Genomic DNA, 19314 nt, shown 5'->3' on the forward strand with positions numbered 1-19314 from the left:
TAAATTAAAAAGAAAAGAAAAAAAGTTAGACTATGTGAAGAAGAATGTGGATTCAGAAGAAATGTGTTATGCAGCTGATAGAGCCTCGCTTGCTGAAATTGAATAGGACTTGAAATACTTGCTGCAGAAGTTCAAACACTACAGCTTTCAATATAAAGTACATATCAGTATTAAGAAAGCAAAATTATCACCACTTGGCCAATAAGCAGCATCATGGTAGATGGAGAAAATAATTTTGTCAACAATTTCATTTTACCTGAATCTACAGTCAAAACTGAGAGTAACAGCAGTCAAAAAATCAAAGGACATGTTGTACTGGGAGAATCTATTATCCAAGACCTCTTGAAAGTGCTAAAGAGCAATGAAATCAGTTTGAAGACTAAGGTGTACTTGATCCAAGCCATGGTCTTTTAAAATTGCTTCCTACACATCTGAAAGTTGGGAAATGAATAAGGATGACAGAAGAATAGATGCTTTTGGATCATGGTGTTAGAGAAGAGTATCGAACAAATCATGAACTGTCAAAAGAATAAGTCTATCTTGGAGGAAGTACAACTAGGATATTGCAAAAAGAGGAAGGACCACGTGGAGAGTACCATAGATGATCTTTAGTAACTTCACAGGGGGAAACTTTCCCTGCCCACAGCATTAATAATACAAAACCAATTTTCATGAGGTTAGACATGTTCCCCTACCCCAAATCCTCCTTATACTCATCTCAACACTAATCTTACTGCTTGACTGAGTCCAAAGTATGATGTGATAGCTCACTGACAACATTGGGGGGAGTCAAAAGTTTATAATTTAGATTAAGAACGGAATAAAGTCAAGGCATCTCCCAAAATGTGCACACAGACACCTCAGCCTCAATCTTTTGTGGAATTTCAAGGTTTTCAGTCCTGCCAATATTGGCTACCCTCCCAAAGCTGTCCGGCAAAATTCTCAGTACTGCGCTATTGGCTTCCCCTACCCTCAAAGTCCCATCTCACATCAGTTCTCTAGATCAACTATCATGGCTACAGCCATCACAAAGCATGTCCTACATTTCACTAGGTTAGAGGAGGTCTTTTTTCTCTTTATAAGGGAATAATTCCATCTCTTCTGGTGGAAGAACAATTCTCTGCAGCTAGAACACTTCAATTTATTGGTGAGACTAGTCAAAACCCTTGTAGACTGTTAAGACTGGCCAATCTCCTTGTAGAATGATAGGTAGCCAATTGCCTTGTTGATAGGCCAACATACCTCATTCGCATAGTCTCATCCATCTGCATAGCAACATCAAATAAGGCCTAGAGAAGTCATATTGAAAGATAAACTCTGTAGTATTCCTTAAAGGAAGGAACAGTGAAATTATGTCTCACATGCTTTAGGCATTTTGTCAGGAGGGGCAAGTTCTTGGGAAAAAAAAATATATCATGTTAGGAAAGATAGATGGTAGGAGAAAGAGACAAAGACCCTCCAAAAGGTGGGTTTACATAACAATTGGAACAGTGGGCGCAAACACACCAAATATTGTAAGCATGCCATTGATTGGTCAAGGTTCAGATTTATTGTTCATAGGGTCGCTGTGAGTTTTGGTTGACTTGATGGCACCCACTTCTGGTGACTTACTAGTAAAGAGTTGAGTGCAAACCCAAAGGCATGTTATTTGAATCCACCAGTTGCTCTGGGTTGTTGTTGTTGTTGTTGTTAAGTGCCGTCAAGTCTCAGGCGACTCACAGTGACCCTGTGAACAAAAGTCCTGGACACCTCCTGTATAACTTCCGTCCTTTCTCCAGGTTCATAGGGTTTCCAGAGGCAAGCTATTATGGAAGTGGATGCCACTCTTGCTTTCAAGCTTTTTTTAATAGCGTAGTTCCACCAAACACTGTCCACCATGGGTAACCATTCCACATTTGACTCATCAGTGCCACAGTGTTCAGCTTCACAACAACCATGAGTTACCTCTGTACAGCAGAGGGCTATATCAGGATTATACAACCTAGAAGAATATTTCACCAAAAATAATTAAAGGCAGGCCTGAGGGCCGTGGAATAGAGTCATCCACCTAGGCAATCTCTTCCAGTGTGTTTTACACTCTAGCAAGAGTTACCAGAGCATCAACTGTGTATCAGCTCTGACTTGATTGTACTTAACAACGACAACAGCACAAGGATCGTGCCGTGACCCCAAGTCCTGATGTTCTCAGCTGCTTCATATACATGTGAAAGTTGGACAATTGACACAGAATATTCAAGAATTGTCTTTAAACTGTGGTGTTGGGAAAGATTATTTGATACAATTTTATAAGAGAAAATAAATCTGTCTTGCTAGAAGTGCAACCAGAATATTTCTTAGAATAAAAAATCCAGACATTTTTATCTCCCAAACATTGGGTGTAGTGTCAAGAGAAGCAGGTCCTTGGAAAAGTTATATCATGCCTGATATGTGAGGAGTCAGTGAAAGAGAGGATGACTCTCAAGATGAATTAACACAAATCCTGACACAATGGGTGCAAACACAAAGGCAATTGTGACTATGGAGAGGGGTGGGATCAGCCAGATTTTAATCTATTGTATGGTGGGTCACTGTGAATTGCTTATTCAAGGGAGCCTGACTAGAACCAAGACCGTAGTCTTAAAAAAACCTTTACGTTTTCTATGTCATAACTTACACCCAAGTTGTTTGATTGCTGTCTTCTGATATCATGTGCTTCCTGAAGCTGTTAGACTCAGTTTCCTCTAACTCAGTTGAATTTTAACAGTGTCCCACTCTTCAAACTCCCTCTGATATAATTGGATAGTGTCCTTAATGTCAGTAATCCATCACATAGGAAACACTTCAAGTTTTCTTCCTATAAATTATACAAGAATACAAAGAAAGTGTATTAAACTATGTTCTTTATTAAAGCAAAACCATTAAAATGTATGTGCACCAAGGAGTTTTAGTCCATAGTGTGTTACACTACTATTCAAAAGGCAGCATATCTCCAGTGGTTCAAACCCACCAGTAGCTCCACAGGAGAGAAATATAGGCCTTCTCCTTCCATTAAGATTCACAACCTCAGAAACTCAATGAACTGCATGCCTTTGGGATTGCAGTGCAGCATGTTGACACTAGGCCACCAGAGGAATTATTACATTGCATAAAACCTCATCAAGGCACAACTGTATAATAACTGCCAAATCAGAGAATCAGATCAGCCAAGTTGACACAGAACTTAATGCATCATGTGTTGTTGTTGTTATGTGCCGTCGAGTCACTTGCAACTCATAGCGACCCTATGTACAACAACCCTAAACTCTGCTCTGTCCTGTGCCAATCTCATTTCCTCTGACACACTCATCCCGATTGCCCCAGTCACCGAATCAATCCGTCTCCTAGAGGGCCTTCCCCTTCTGTGCCTGCCCTCCACCGTCCCAATCATGACGTCCTTCTCCAAGGACTGGTCTCTCCTTACAACATGACCAAAGTATGTCAGAAGAAGCCTCAGAATCCTTGCCTTCAAGGAGCAGCCTGATTTAACCCTCTCTAGGTTGAATCTCCAAGATGATAATCTGCGTTATGCAGATGACTCAACCCTGCTTGCTGAAACTGAGGAGGACCTGAAACTCTTGCTGCTGAGAGTCAAGGACTGCAGCCTCCAATATGGATTGAGGCCCAATGTCAAGAAGACAAAGATTCTCACCACTTGACCAATTGGCATCATCAGGATGGATGGTGAAGAGATTGAGATTATTCACAGCTTTAGTCTGCTTGGCTCCACAATCAACAATCCATCATAGAAAGCATATAATTTTTAAAGTAAACAGTAAATACTTTTTATTCAGTATTTTAAAAATGCATCCATTTTTATCCATTGCAGATAAATATCTACAGTAGTAATAAAATGTCTAATTTGATGATAACAAAATAACTACTTATTTAGGGGTGGGTTCACATTAATCCATTTGCAGGATAAGGTGACTCTTAAAATGAAATATCATAATCTCTTAGTTGTTTCTTTATTTTTGTCTATTAACATGTGTTAGAGAATTCAATTCAAACATCTTGAACTTTTTAAAAATCATGTTCTCCTAAAACTGGTAGAAATTTTTCTTAAGATAGAAACTGGGATCAAACTTAGGAGGCCTAGCCTATGGTATAAAGCGACTGACAAATGCAGCTAATAATACACAATCTGAAGAGGAGAAAATTGATGAATGGGAACTTCTAAAGATTAAATAATCCCTGTGTGCATAAAAAAACCTCTTTACATACTGTAAATGTATTATTATATGAAAATCAATTTAAAAAGCAAAAACAACCCAACCAAAACCTTTTTCAACAGGGGGAAAATAAAACCTTCAGACTGGGAACAAACATTTGGTAATACCATCTCAGACAAGAGTCAAATAACAAAAGTTTACAGAATATTCCTGGGCCTCCAGAAGAAAAAGATTGACAACCCAATTACAAAATGGACAAGAACATGGAAAAAATTTTCGCAGAGGAAGATATTCAAATGGCCAACAGACACATGAAGAAATGCTCCAAATCACTGACAATAAGAGAGAGAGAAAAAACCCACAATGAAGGACCATCTCATTCCAGTAAGAGTGGCAAAATTTAACAGGACAGTAAGTAATAAATGTTGGAGAGGACACAGTGAGTTAGGAACTATTTTTTTTTCTTTTTCTTAAATCAGGATTTTAATGAAAGTTCATAGAAAACTTGAATTTCCATTTATTTATTGTTGCACATTTCCCTCCCTGCCCCATCATTCGCTTTTCTCTTTGAAAAAAAAAATTCTTTCATGGTTGTACAATTTCACCCCCTTCCCAGTCCACTTTACTATACAGCTCTTATTGTGGAAAAGGAATAAATAATGTACACTGCATTGAAACATATGAGGGAAAGACCTGCTTAAAAGAAATATATGATTAGGTATTATTTGCATGACAACAGTCCAGAGATAGAAACTCTTATACATTGTTGGTGGGATTGTAAAATGTTACAAGCATTCTACAAGGAAGTTTGGCAATTCCTCAAAAAGCTGAACATAGAAATTCCCCATGACACAGCTATTCCACTACTTGGAATATACCCTGAGAATATGAGAACTGAGGCAGTAACACAGATATGTACACCAATGTTCATAGTATCATTATTCATCACAGCAAGAACATGGAAATTGCCCAGACTTCCAGCCATAACCAAATGGATTGAGAAATTATGGTATATTCACATAAAGGATTCCTATGCAGCAGGCAATAGAAATTAATTTTTTTAAATTACTACCTAACTTGGGAGGGACTGGAGAGCATTATGCTGAGTGAACTAACTCGGTCCCATAAGAACTAATACTGTATAAAACAATTACTGTACAATGAGTATGAGGTTCCGGGGGTTGGGGGGGGTGGGGAAGGTGGAAACAGGAGGGGTAAGAATGGGTGGGGAGGGGGGTTAATCATAGAGTCATACAATTTGATGGAGGCACGTGCAGGAAATGAGAAAAACAATGTATTCGAAGTTTGTCAATAAACCAGTATGAAATAAAAATGATTTAAGAAAAACCCAAAATAACCAATCAAACAAAAATTTTAACAACTTTAGGTATTTTTGTTTTCGGCTTTTGTGGTTTAGGAACATCCAAAATATCTTTATAGTCTGTATTCATTCCCTTTGCCCAGCAACCAATTGTGACCATTGGATCTGAATTCTTAACTTTTGGACAATCTTTCTGATAAAGTTCCACAGAGCCACAAAGTCTGTGGCCACTACCATTAGCATAATTGTTGTTGTTGTTGTTGTGTACCATTGAATCAGAACAGATCCATAGCTGACCCTACAGTGTGTTATCAGAGGCAGTTAATCACATAAGAGGAGATTGTCCATCCCTCTCCCGCAAGAGTTGGTAGACTGGCAGATCCAAACCGTATACCCTTGGGATTGCAGCCCAATTTCTTACCAGTAGGCCACCAAAGTCAATACTGGTCCATCAGCCTAGAATCCTTTGTAATTACCAAGACAAGATCTGGACCGGTGCCTCATTTTGCCACAAACAAAACATTTTGCAAAAGGAAATTCCCTAAGACCTGAATTCACTTTGGCCCTGCATTTGGTTATTTCATGCTCTGTGGGTCCATTCCAGTAACATATTCCAATGCCTACATTTTGGTTTTCAAGCACAGCCGGGCAGTCTGCAATCCCATGTCCAGGTTTTCTACAATGGAAATGTACCAGTGTGTTTTTCTTTGCTGCCTTATGTTTTAACCTTCTCCCTTCTCCTCAACTGTCTTTCTTCAAAGCAACTATAATCACTTCCCTCACATCTCGGCTATTTGCTGCTGTCATTTGCCCATTCTGAACCACTTGTGAGTTCTAAGTATTCCATGAATCCATTCACATTTGCAATTTTCTTCTGGTTCTTTTTGTGTTTTGCTTGAAGTGCCATTTTTAAGGGGAAGCCTATTGGTGTCAAGTTGTTTACCCTTTGGTCAGCTTTGACTTGTTTCCTGGGAGCATTGCTGCTTCATATCCTCCCATGATGCTTCAGTGAAGGGTCTCCTGTTATTTGTGGTGGGTACTTGTACCCATCTGGTAATAGATTCACCAGATGAAGCCTATAAATCTGTTTTGACTTGCATCTCAGCCTAAACAATTTCTATGGTGGATTTGTTACTACACATATAACTAGAAGTTTGTCTTTGTAACTCTTCTCAGCAAATTTATAAACGCAAATTAAGTATTTAGGACTAAGTCTCTTAGGGAGCTCTGGTGGCCTAGTGGCAAGAAGCTGCACTGCAGTCTCAGAGGTACACACTTTGAATTCACCAGATGCTCTGCTGGAGAAGGAGAGGCAATTTCCTCCTGTATCAGTCAAATCTGATTTGACAGTACACATACACAAAATAAAAAAAAATTTAAAAAAAAAAGAAAATAGTGCTAGCCACAGAACACTATAGCTCTCTCAGGAGGGCTGGAGATGTCTATTTTGTTTTTCTGTGCCAGAATTCTCTAGAACCTATACAAGGTTCTTAGAAGTATTTTTTAGGCTGACCCTGGATGAGATGGATTGTCTCAGTGACTGGGATAATGGGAGTAGGTGTGTCAGAGATAATGAAATTGGCTCAGAATAGAGCAAGGTTCAGAGCTGTTATATAAAGAGTCACTGTGAGTCAGAGTCGACACAACAGCACATAACAATGACAACATACTTCACTAGGTTGTTCCATTGATGCAAGGTGCACTGGTGGCATTGTGGGCAAGATATTCTGCTACTAAATAAGAAGTCAGTTATTCAAACCCATGACCTGCTCCAGTGGAGAAAGATTGAGTCTGCTTTTGTAAAAATTACAGCCTTGGGAACCCTATGTGGCAGTTTTACTTTGTCCCCCCTGGTTGCTGAGTCAATGGCAGTGGGTTTGGTATTTGAGTAGACCTTATAGGTGAAACAGCAGTGCTGGAAGTCAATAGAAGAATTCTCACTTTCCATGTGGGAGATGAGGTTGACTCCCCACCAATATGCTTGTGGTCAGCAACATATTTCAAAGGTGAATTGCATGTTGCTCTGATGCTGAACAAAGGGTCCCTAGATACTACAAACAGTTGGCATGCTTATTTCAAACAATTGTTCCATAAGAAAGAGCTGATCACTTGCTTCAATAAGGATTATGTTGTTGTTGTTGTTGTTGTTGTTTTTGTTGTTATGTGCCGTCGAGTTGCTTGCGACTCCTAGTGACCCTATGTACAACAGCTCTAAACTCTGCTCTGTCCTGTGCCAATCTCATTGTCTCCGTCACACTCATCCCGATTGCTCCTAACCAAATCAATCTACCTCATAGAGGGCTTTCCCCTCCTGTGCCTGCTCTCCACCCTCCCAAGCATGATGTCCTTCTCCAAGGACTGGTCCCTCCTTACAACATGACCAAAGTATGTCAGACTAAGCCCCAGAATACTTGCCTCCAAGGAGAAGCCCACTTTAACCCTCTCCAGGATAAAACTGTTTTCTTAGCAGTCCATGGTACCCTCAACACTCTTCTCCAACACTAAAGCCCAAAGGCATCAATATTCCTACTATCCTCCCTGGTCATTGTCCAGCTCTCTGACACATAACAAGTGATTGCAAAGACCACAGCCTGTACCAGACGCACCTTAGTCTTCAGAGACACACTGTTGCTTTTCAGTACTTTAGAGAGGTCCCTAACAGCAGACTTTTTCTATCTCTCTTAATTTCCTGGCTGCTAGTGCCAATAGTGTTCATTGTGGAGCCAAGCAAACTAAATCTGTGAACAATCTCAATCTCTTCACCATCCATCCTGATGCTGCCAATTGGTCCAGTGGTTCTTGACATTGAGCCTCAAACCGTATTGAAGGCTGCAGTCCCTGACCCTCAGGAGCAAGTGCTTCAGGTCCTCCTCAGTTTCAGCAAGCAGGGTTGTGTCATCTGCATAACGCAGACTGTTGATAGATCTTCCTCCAATCCTGATGCCTCTCAGATGATCTGTTCTGCATACAGGTTGAAAAGGCATGGAGACAGGACACATCCTTGGTGTATTCCCTTTCCAATTTTGAACCGTGCAGTGTTTCCTTGCTCTGTTCTGATGACTGCCTCTTGGTTCAAGTATAAGTTTTGCATTAGCACGATTGAGTGTTTTGGGGTTCCCATTCTTCTCACAGTCAGCCACAGTTTGTTATGGTCCACAAAGTCAAATTCCTTTGCATAATCAATGAAGCACAGAGAGACATTCTTCCGGTACTCCCTGCTTTTAGCCAAGATCCATCTAACATCAGCTACAATATCCCTAGTACCACGACCCCTTCTAAACACAGCCTGGACTTCTGGTAGTTTTCTGCTGATGTGTTGTTTCCATCATTTTTGGATAATCTTCAGTAGAATCTTGCTTGCATGTGAAATCAATGAGGTTGTTCTATAATTTCCACACTCTGTTGGGCCACCTTTCTTTGGAGTGGGAACAAATATAGATCTCTTCCAGTCAGTTGGCCAAGTTGTTGTTCTCCAGATTTGACACAACTTGGTGAGCATGTCCTGGGCAGCATCTGTTAGCTGAAATACGTCAATTGTTATACCATCTATTCCTGGGGCCTTATTTTTTGCCATTTCCTTCAAAGCAGCTGGGACTTCTTCCTTCATCACCATAGGCTCTTGCTCATATGTTGTTTCATTAAATTCTTCTGTGTTTGCCAATTCCTTTGGATACAATGACTCATTATATTCTTTCCATCTTCTTTTGATACCTCCTGGATCATTTAATACTCTGCCTAAAGCATCCTTGATTATAGCAACTCAAGGTTTGAATTTGTTCTTCGGTTCCTTGAGCTAAAGAAATGTTAAGCAAGTTCGACCCGTTTGGTTTTCTGACTCCAACTCCTTGCACATTTCATTGCAATATTTTACTTTGTCATCCCGAGCTGCCTTTTGAAATCTTCTGTTCAACTCTAGCAGAGGCACTGTAGTGCTGGTAACCAGAAGTCTAAGCATCTTCAGTGGTTTGAGTCCACCAGTGGTTGTGCAGGAGAAAGATGTGCAGTCTATTCTCATTAAGATTTACAGCCTCCAAAGCCCAAAGGAAGGGCCATTATAAGTCAGAATCTACTTGATGAAAATGAGGGATATGCTTGGTTTGGGGTTTCTGTTTTGCCTTGTTTTTGAGAGCTTGAATCTTTACTTTCAGAAGCACCAGGTCTGATGAGGGAAACAAACCAATATAATCATTTTATCTAATATGTTGTTATGTGCCAACGAGCTGCCTGTGATTCGTAGTGACCCTTTGTACAACAGTTCTGAAGCCTACCCTGTCCTGAGCCAGTCTCACTGACTCTGACACACCAACCCCCATTGCCACAATTACTCTATCAATCCATCTCATCTGGGGTCTCCCTCGCCTACACTGTCCCTCTACCTTTCTGAGAATGAGGTCCTTTTTCAGGGACTAGTCCCTCCTGGCCATGTGCCCAAAATATGTGAGATGGAGTTTCCAATCCTAGCCTCCAAGGAGAAATTTGGTTTTACCCTCTCTAAGACAGACCTATTTGTTTTCTTGGCAGTCCATGGTATGTTCAAGACTCTTCTCCAGCACCACAACTCAAAGGCATCAATTCTTCTTCTGTCACCCTTAGTCATTGTCCAGATCTCTGATGCATAAAGAAGTTCATGGCCTGGATCAAGCACACCTTATTCTCTAGACTGACATTGTTGCTTCTCAGTAATCTGGAAAGATCCCTGACAGCAGATTTTCCCAGTGCAATTCATCTTTTGGTTCCTGACTGCTGGTGTCAAGAGTGCTGATTGTGGAACCGAGCACGCTGTAATTGTTTATTTCATATACTAGGAAAAACATCAAAAGTATAAACTCATTTTTTTTCTAGATGCAGGCATTCTTAACCAATATTCATAAGAAGTTGATAAAATAAATTACTTCTTCCTTAGAAAATTTCCCAAAGCCAAAGTTTGGTCCTGCTTTACTAGCTGTGTGACCTTGGGTGTATTATATGACTTCTTTTTGGATTATACTTATTGTGATAGTATTAATTTAGGTGCCTTTGAGTCAACTACATCTCATAGCAACCACTGGACAATGGATATGAACCCTGCTCTATTCTGTGCCTTCCACATCATCTCTGATACACGTGGGCTCAGTGTGTCAGTCCATCTCCTTGAGAGCCATCCCTTCCTTTGCTGAGACTCCACCTTTCTAAGCAAAATGGTCTTTTCCAAGGACTGGCTTCTTGTAACAATAGGCCCAAAGTATTTGAAGCTTTATCATCTCTGCCTCCAAGGAGTACCCGGCAGCACCTTTTTCCAAGACGTACTTGTTTGCCTTTTAGTCAGTTCAAGAGATATTCATACTCTTCTCCAACACTAAACAATCCAGAGGCTTAAATTCTTCTTTTGTCATCCCTACTTGTTGTCTAATTTTCAGGTTCATAGCAAGTAAGTAACAATTATTGGTTTAGATCAAGTGCACCTTAGTCCTCAAACTAACATCTTTGCTCTTCAGCACTTTGGAGAGGTCCCTGACTGCAGACATTCCCAGTGCAATCTATCTTTTGATTCCCTGGCTTATGATGCCAAGAGTGTTAATTGTGGATCATGACAAAAGCCATTGACAATTGTTATCTCTTCTCCATCTATCTTGATCTTGCCTATTGGCCAGAGGGTGAGGATTTTTACTTTCTTGATGTTAAGGTGTAGTTCATATTGAAACCATTATATAATATCTTCTTGTTGTTGTTGTTAAATGCTGTCAAGTCGTAGCGACCCTATGAACAAAAGATCTGAAGAATTGTATAACTTTTCTCATTTTTCCAAGTTCACAGGGTTTCCAGTGGCAAGCTATTTTGAAAGTGGATGCTACTCCTGCTTCCAAACTTGTTTTAATTGGAGAGCTCCACCAAACACTGTCCACCGTGGGTGACCAATATTGCATTTGGCACATCAGCATCACAGTGTTCAGGATCACAGCAACTATGAGTTACCTGTGTACAGCAAGTCGACAGACCAGTGCCATACCATGTTTGACCAAAAACAATTAAAAGCAGGCCTGAGGGATGCAGATTAAAATCACCCACCTTTGGCTTGGTAGCAATACTTTCTGTCCATTAGGCCCACTGAGCTCCCTCAATGTTGTTGTTAAATGATTTCTTGTCGTGATGTAAATCGTGGTTGCTGTGATGCTGAACACTGTGACCCTGATGTGCCAAATGTGATGCTGGTCACCCACGGTGGACAGTGTTTGGTCGAGCTCCCCAATTAAAACAAGCTTGGAAGCAGGAGTGACATCCACTTCTGAAATACCTTGCCTCTGGAAACTCTATGAACTTGGAGAAACAAAGAAATAATATCTATCCCCCCCAAAATTTGTAGACATTATTATTATTAATTATTTAATAACCCACCAGATTATCTGTCCCTAATTTTTTGTTAGGAAATCACCGAGGGTCAACATTACTTGATTAACTGGAATTTATGAAGTTGGTGAGCTTACTGCATTTAAGCATGTAATTATAGAGTCATGAAGTTTTTTATAGTGAAATTGATCGGCATCCACCCAGAAGATAAATATACAGAAATACAGAGGTCTTAAAAGACTTGTCCAAGTTGCTTAGATGTTTAGAGAATCCTTCCTTGCTAATACCACAGCACTTTACACTTCAGCATGTATTGTATACCTGTCCTCCCTGCTTATTTCCCCTCCATTCTCTGTGGTTTTCGTCTGCATTATAAATACACCTCTTCTCATACAATTTCTGATTCATGCTCCTTTGACAGCAAGGCTAAGCAGTTCTAGCATTGATGAAGTGTAAATGAGATATTGTTATTAACACAAACAGAGGCACTTTCTGCACATTAGGCAGTTATCATATCAAGCAACAAAACAAGAATCTATGAAAACAACTAATGAAAATACAACAAATACTGTTAGCTAAATTAACGTTGTCACATTCCCCAAATGTTTCTTCAAAATTAAAAGAGTCCATTGGGAAAAGAGAGCACACTGGGAACACAGAGTTACACAGAGTGCGAGATTCGAAGCACAGACATATTGTCCAATGTGCTAAATTGTTCAAGTGTTGGCAGTGAACGAGCCTTCTCATGTGAAGACCCAGAATAATCTGTTTTCCCTTCTCAGCATCTCTACAGAATTTACCACAAACCACAAGAGTCACAAACTGAATCCTCACTCAGTGATACCTTCTCCGACTCCTGTTTAGCTATCTGCTTTACAAGTTTCAAAGTTCCTGCCATTGGTCCTTTCCGGTGCCACGATTCTTGTTTTATCTGACTCCACACGTGTGCTTCCGATGAAGGAACAGTACCAAATCAGAGAAGCCTATCACTAGGTATTTTATATTTTGAAACTAAATAGTGCTCTTAGAGACAACCGAATTACTAATTAAAATTAAAACTGAGCTAAATCTACTGTTACTGAATCACAGCTATTCCTGGTGAATTTGTTTTCCCTCCTCAAATCTGTGCCAGTCTTCTAGTAGTTTATCACTCTGTGACCAGTGTTTATAAAAGAAAACACTTCAGAGGTCCTGTGTTCCCAGGAGGGAACATGGAGATTGAGGCTTGCTTGGTTACCTTCATGAGTTGCCTTGGTTTGAGTATGGAAGTCTTTTGAGTGTTATCGATTCAAGGTAACCGTCGTTATTGAAATAGGTGGGAATGAAATTGTTTATGATCAATTTCTTTCTCCTTGTCTCAGTGATGGTGAGGTTCTATTGGGGGAACTTTAGGTAAGAAGAAGCAGTGAAATTCCACATCAAGCAAGGATCATACACTTTTTAGGACATCAGAAGTTGATCCGGCAGCTTCTTCTAGAAAGCCTGTGTACAGTCCACATGTTGCCAATGTTGGCCAACAGCACCAGTCCAGACGTCCATAAACGAACCCTAAATACCTCGTGTTCACCCCTAAGATGTTGAGTGCTACTCAGACAGCAATGGAGTTTTACTTGAGATTCAGGAGTAGACAACACAGGTTCTCTAAGTGAAGGGAACTTTGTGAAAACCATTGAAAACATTATACTATTTATGGCTTCCGCTCCTTTACATCTCGAACCTTCTCTAGTGCTTAATTTGCATCGCATTGAGACTTTGTAGGTAAAATAATATATGGTTGATCAGTTACTATAAATTTGGAGAGGGAAGAAACACTTCCTAAGTGACAGCTGCAGTAGGTGTCCTTATGCACAATCTAGTTGGATCTGACCCATAGCTCAGCCCGTAGGGAATTTTCAAAAATAGTAAATTGCATTGGAGGAAATTGCTTATCTTTTTCCCATGGAGTACCTAGTGGATTTAAAACATGTTCCTTGAGGTTGGTAATACAGTTTCTAACCACTAGGCAACCAGAGGGGACAATAATTCTCAAGAGTCTTCAGAGAAGGTAGAAGATTGACATTTGAGTGAGTTCTTAGAAAATTAGGAATTCTTTGACTAAGTAGAAAAGTATTAAAAGCAAAATAAGAAAGGCAAAGGATTAGGATCAGAAGCTGTGACTGAAATGGGTTGCTTTGAGGTCTTTTTTACACTTTTTTTTTCATTTAGTCTCTTTATTTCCTGGTGTTTATTTTATGTGGAAGTAAATTATTTAGTAGTATCTGAAGAACAAAGCTAAATGAAATCAAATACAATGTGGTATGTTGTTATTTGTCTTTAAGACCACATGTAATAACTCAGTAATAACCATTGCCACCAGTTAGAGTCCAATCATAGGTGACCTTCTAGGAGGTTTTCAAGGCTATGAAAAGAAGGAGAGGAGATTACCCATCTTTCTCCAGGAGAGTAGCTGATGGATTTGAGCCATCATAGATAGGAACAACCTTTAAATTAGCAGCAAGTGCCTTCAGAATATGCACCAGAGCTTTCAGACTTGCGTTGTTGCTATGTGCTGTCAAGTCAGAAATGATCTATATAGCTAACATTCCAGTGGGTGTTTAGAGACAGTAAATAACCTAGGAGGAGATTGCCCAGCTTTCTTCTGTGGAACAGCTGGTGGATTGGAATCAAGTGCCTTTGAGTTAACAGGACAGGGGCCATCAAATGGACAATGACTCATAGTCATCCTGAGAACCATCCTCAAATCCACAGGCATCAAAACTTGACCTTGAGTCTGTCCCACCTGAATTTAAAAACCAACTAAGGAACAAGTTTAAGGCCTTGAATACTAATGAATAAAGACCAGATGAGCTGTGTGAGGATATCAAGAATATCATGCACAAAGAATTCAAAAGGTCATTACAAAGACAGATGAAGGCCAAAATGAATGTCAGAGGAGACTCTGAATATTGCACTAGAATGCCAAGAAGGCAAAGCAAATGGGAAGAAATCACAAAGTTAAGGAGCTGAATAGAAGATCTCAAAGGGAAGCATGAGAAGACAAAGTATTATAATGAAATATGCAAAGAACTGGAGTCCAAAAACCTAAAAGACCTACTCACTCAGCATTTCCTTTTTTGTCTTTTTTCCCCTTCTTTTTTCTTTCTTGTTGTAGGAATGGGATCCTACTGGAACAGGAGGAGATTGCCACTCCTTCTTCAGCAAGTGTCTGGTGGATTCAAACCATGCACCTCAGGATTGCAGTGCATCAGCATTTCTTAAGCTGAAGAAACTAAAGAATAAATTCAAGCCTTGAGTTTCAATACTTAAGGATGCTATGGACAGAATATTGAATGACCCAAGAAGCATTAAAAGAAAATGGAAAGAAGAACAGAGTCACTGTACCAAAAAAGAATTGGCTGACACAGAAGAATTTCAAGAAACAATATTTGACCAAGAGGAAATGGTGATGAAAGAAGAAGTTCAGGTTGTTCTTAAGGACTTGGCAAAACAATAAAGCTCCAGAAATTGATGGAATACTAATTGACATGTTTCAACAGACAGATGCTGCTCTGGATGTGCTCACCAGGTTGTGCCAAGAAATCTGGAGGACAAATACCTGACCGACTGACTAGAAGAGATCCATATTTATTCCCATTCGAGGGGGGGGAAAAGATGACTCAACAGAGAGTGGAAATTAGTGTAAAATATTACTACTATCACATGAAAGAAATATCCTGCTCTAAGATTATCCACAAATGAGTGGAATAGTAACAACAGAGAACTGCCAGAAACACAATCGGAGTTTAGTAGAGTCTGTGGCACTAGAGACATTATCATCAATGTCAGATGGATCTTGGCAGGACGCAAACAGTACTAGAGGAGTGTCTATCTGTGCTTCACTGACTATGCAAAGACATTTTTCTGTGGATCACAACAAATTGTGGCTAATCTTAAGGAGAATGGGAATCCCAGAACACTTGATTGTGCTTATACAAAACTGATACTTGGACCAGGAATCAGTCCTCAAAACAGATCAGGGAAACATTGAATGGTCCAAAATCAGGAAAGGAGTGTATCAAGCATGCATCCTGTCTCCATACCTTTTCAAATTATATGTAGAACAGATCATTCGGAAGACTAGGCTTTATGAGGAGAGGTGTGACATCAGGATTGGAGGAAAACTCATCAATAGACTATGCAGATGACAAAAATCTTGCTTACTGAAAATGAGGTAGACCTGAAACTCTTGCTGCAGAAGGTCAAGGACTACAGTCTCCAATAAGGATTGAAGCTCAACTTCAAAAATACCAAGATTCTTATTACTGAACCAATTGGTAGCACCATGATGGATGGAGAAGAGGTTAAGGTTGTTAACAGTTACACAATCAACACTATCAGTATCCACAATCAGGAAATTGGCTCCACAATCAACACTATCAGTATCAACAGTCAGGAAATCAAAAGCTGAATTGCATTAGGTAAAATTGCTGTCAGAGACCTTTCCAGAGTACTGAGAAGCAACAGCGCCAGTCTAGAGACTAAGGTGTGCCTGATCCAGGCCATGATCTTCACAATTACTTGCTATGTATCAGAGAGCTGCTGGACAATGACTAAGGATGACAGAAGAAGAATTAGTGCCTTTGAGTTATATATAGTACCATAGTACTAGAGAAGAGTCTTTGAGCATATGATGAACCACCAAGAAAATAAATCATTCAGTCTTGGAGAAGGTGAAACAAGTTTCTCCTTAGAGGCTAGGATTAAGCTCCATCTCCATACTTTGGGCCTGTGGCCAGTTGGGACCAGTTTTTGGAGAAGGACATCATGCTCGGAAGGGTGGAAAGGCAGAGCAGGAGGGGAAGGAATGAGATGGATTGACATAGTAACTGGGACAATGGAAGTAGGTATGCCAGAGTCAGTGAGAATTGCTCAGGACAGGGAAGGCTGCAGAGCTCTTGTACATCGGGTCACTAGGGGTCACAGGTGGCTCGATAGCACATAACAACTAAAACAACAAGAACATTATTTCTTCAATAATTTGATGCTGGAGCATATCACCTTGAATATGAAATTTCATGTTTAAACTTTCTAATCGATTTCTGGATTTCTGCCTCAGAAGAAGGTTTTAGATAAGTCTGCACAGTGTGTAGAGAAAGTCCTTTCTTTCTGGATCAGTGGGATTCAGGGGCTATCAACTCTGGGAAATTTCTCTACTAGGAGATAGCTGTCTCACTCGGGCTTAGAAAGTTTTACTGATAATTATGTATAAATTTAAAAACACAAAGTGAAGATAATACACAAATAAAGGTCACAATGAGAAAGTTCCCTATTCATAAATCATTAAATGGAGCATAGAAATGGCCTCTCAACTATCCATGCAACTTGGCATCTGTCACTCTGATCACCAACAAGGAAGCTTAGGAAATGCTTGCCTGACAGTATCAATGATGTTGCAGTGCTGATGAGAACATCTATAAATAGGCTAATGGAAGCTGACATTGGGTATGATGCATTATTATTAATTGATAAAGATAACGTCATAATATTTTTCAAAAGATTATTTCCCAAAATAATTAAATATGCTATGTATTCTATTCAACTTATCATTTCTTGAACGTGTATTTTATTAGTATATTTTGGGTGTTGCATTACCATTCAGTGAGGAAAACATAAAAGAGATAAATAGATAATGAGTAGTAAGACTGTAGAGTTGATGTAATGTGAAGCTGTTTGGTTTCTTCACAACCAAGGTTCTCCCACAAAACCATTTTTTTTAGAGGTGGGGAATTAATCCACAGAAAAGAAACGTTTGGTCTGAGATGTTTATCCATTCCTCTTGCCTCTCCTCTCTTGGATCCTCAAGTCTTAGTTAGTCATAGCAAAAGTCATGGCGGTCCATGCACTGTTAGAGTGAGGGCTTGGGGGACATCATGTAATGTCTTTATCTGCTGAGATTTTGCCCGTTTCTTTGGATCACGTGAGAAACCATCAGGGAGTTTAAGGCAGGAGAGAGCAGGAACAGACCCACCTTTTAAAAGGATCGATCTGTTTGCTGTGGGAATACATGATGGGTCATACGACTTAGAGCATTGACTCTAGATGGGAGGTTGGAGAAGCAATCCAGGCAAGAAATGATGGGAGTTTGCTTTAGTTTGATGACAACAGACATGTTCAAAGTGCTCAGATTCCAAATACTTTTGGAAGATAGAGCACAGAGTGATTGCTGATAGGCTGGATGTAAGATGAGAGAGAACTAGAAGATTGATAGATGAAACCATATTCCTGTGGCTAAGAATTTGGAAAATTAGAGTTGCCATTAACTGAGATGAAGACTTGATAGATCAAGTGATGGTCATAGTCCACCATTATTATTTGTTGCTATTAAATTTGCAATGTCTAATATCTATTTCTTAGAGGTCTAATATACAGCGTGGCAGACCAAACACTGAGTGGCTGTGTAGGCAAAAGACCTAGTACTCTGCTTCCTTAAATATCACAGAAAACCACTATGGGTCAGTTCTTTTCTGTCACAAGGTGTCACCTTGAATCAGAATTGACTCAGTGGTGACCAACAACAATATCAGGATGCATATAGATAGAAGATAGGAAAATGCCTGAGTTTCAAGGGAGAGGACTGGGAGATATTAATCTACTGGCTGATAGTGTAATAATTGGTTTAGAAAGGCATTGGATTTTGAAAGATCATTAAAGAATGCTAATATTTAGAAGCTACAGAGTTGAGATCTAAAATTCATATGCACAGCTAAAGTCAATGCTCATAACAAATAGTAGCAAAGGCAATAGTAAAAAAATAGTCAAAGGCAACAGAAATATAGCCTGTGGAATTAGGAAGCAAAAGAAATTCTAGTTCAGTGGCTTAACATCTGGACCAAAAGATGACTTTGAAAAAAACATGTTTTATTTTGTTTGGTTTGGTTTGTATTTCTTTTTAAAAAAATATTGCTTTCAAACAGGTACAGTGAGTTAATAGAATAATCTTCAATTAATAAATCAGTTTATTCTTTCAGTGAGAAAATTAGTTGACCTGACTTACTGTACTTGTTATAAATGTAAGATTTTTTGTCCAACGGGAAAACAATGAAAATAGTAAGTTCTGTTTTTATAAATTGTAGCCCACATAGTGTGAAGGAAGGGCTATTTTGCTAATAATAAACCCAGAAATTAGGAGTTCTACTGGTGCAGCTTTTTAGCAAGCTGAACTGTTAGTCTAAAAGCCACTGGATCTTAAGAGATTTGAATATATCAGTGGCCCTGTTGTTGTTGTTGTTATGTGCCGTCGAGTCGTTTGCGACATAGCGACCCTATGCACAACAGACCTAAACCCTGCTCTATCCTGCCCCCGACACACCCATCCCAATTGCTCCAGTCACCGAATCAATCCGTCTCATAGAGGGTCTTCCCCTCCTGCGCCGTCCCTCCACCCTCCCAAGCATGATATCCCTCTCCAAGGACCCGTCCCTCCTGGCAACATGTCCAAAGTAT

At 39.8% G+C, this 19314-nt stretch overlaps 1 pseudogene; it reads right to left on the reverse strand.

Annotated features, from left to right (window-relative positions):
- The window catches only part of LOC102858368, an 87142-nt pseudogene that overhangs the window by 2991 nt on the left and 64837 nt on the right, over positions 1 to 19314 (reverse strand).

The sequence above is a fragment of the Elephantulus edwardii genome, unplaced genomic scaffold, assembly GCF_000299155.1.
Source record: "Elephantulus edwardii isolate Elephantulus edwardi_28Jun2011 unplaced genomic scaffold, EleEdw1.0 scaffold00102, whole genome shotgun sequence".
NCBI classification, from domain to species: Eukaryota; Metazoa; Chordata; class Mammalia; order Macroscelidea; family Macroscelididae; genus Elephantulus; species Elephantulus edwardii.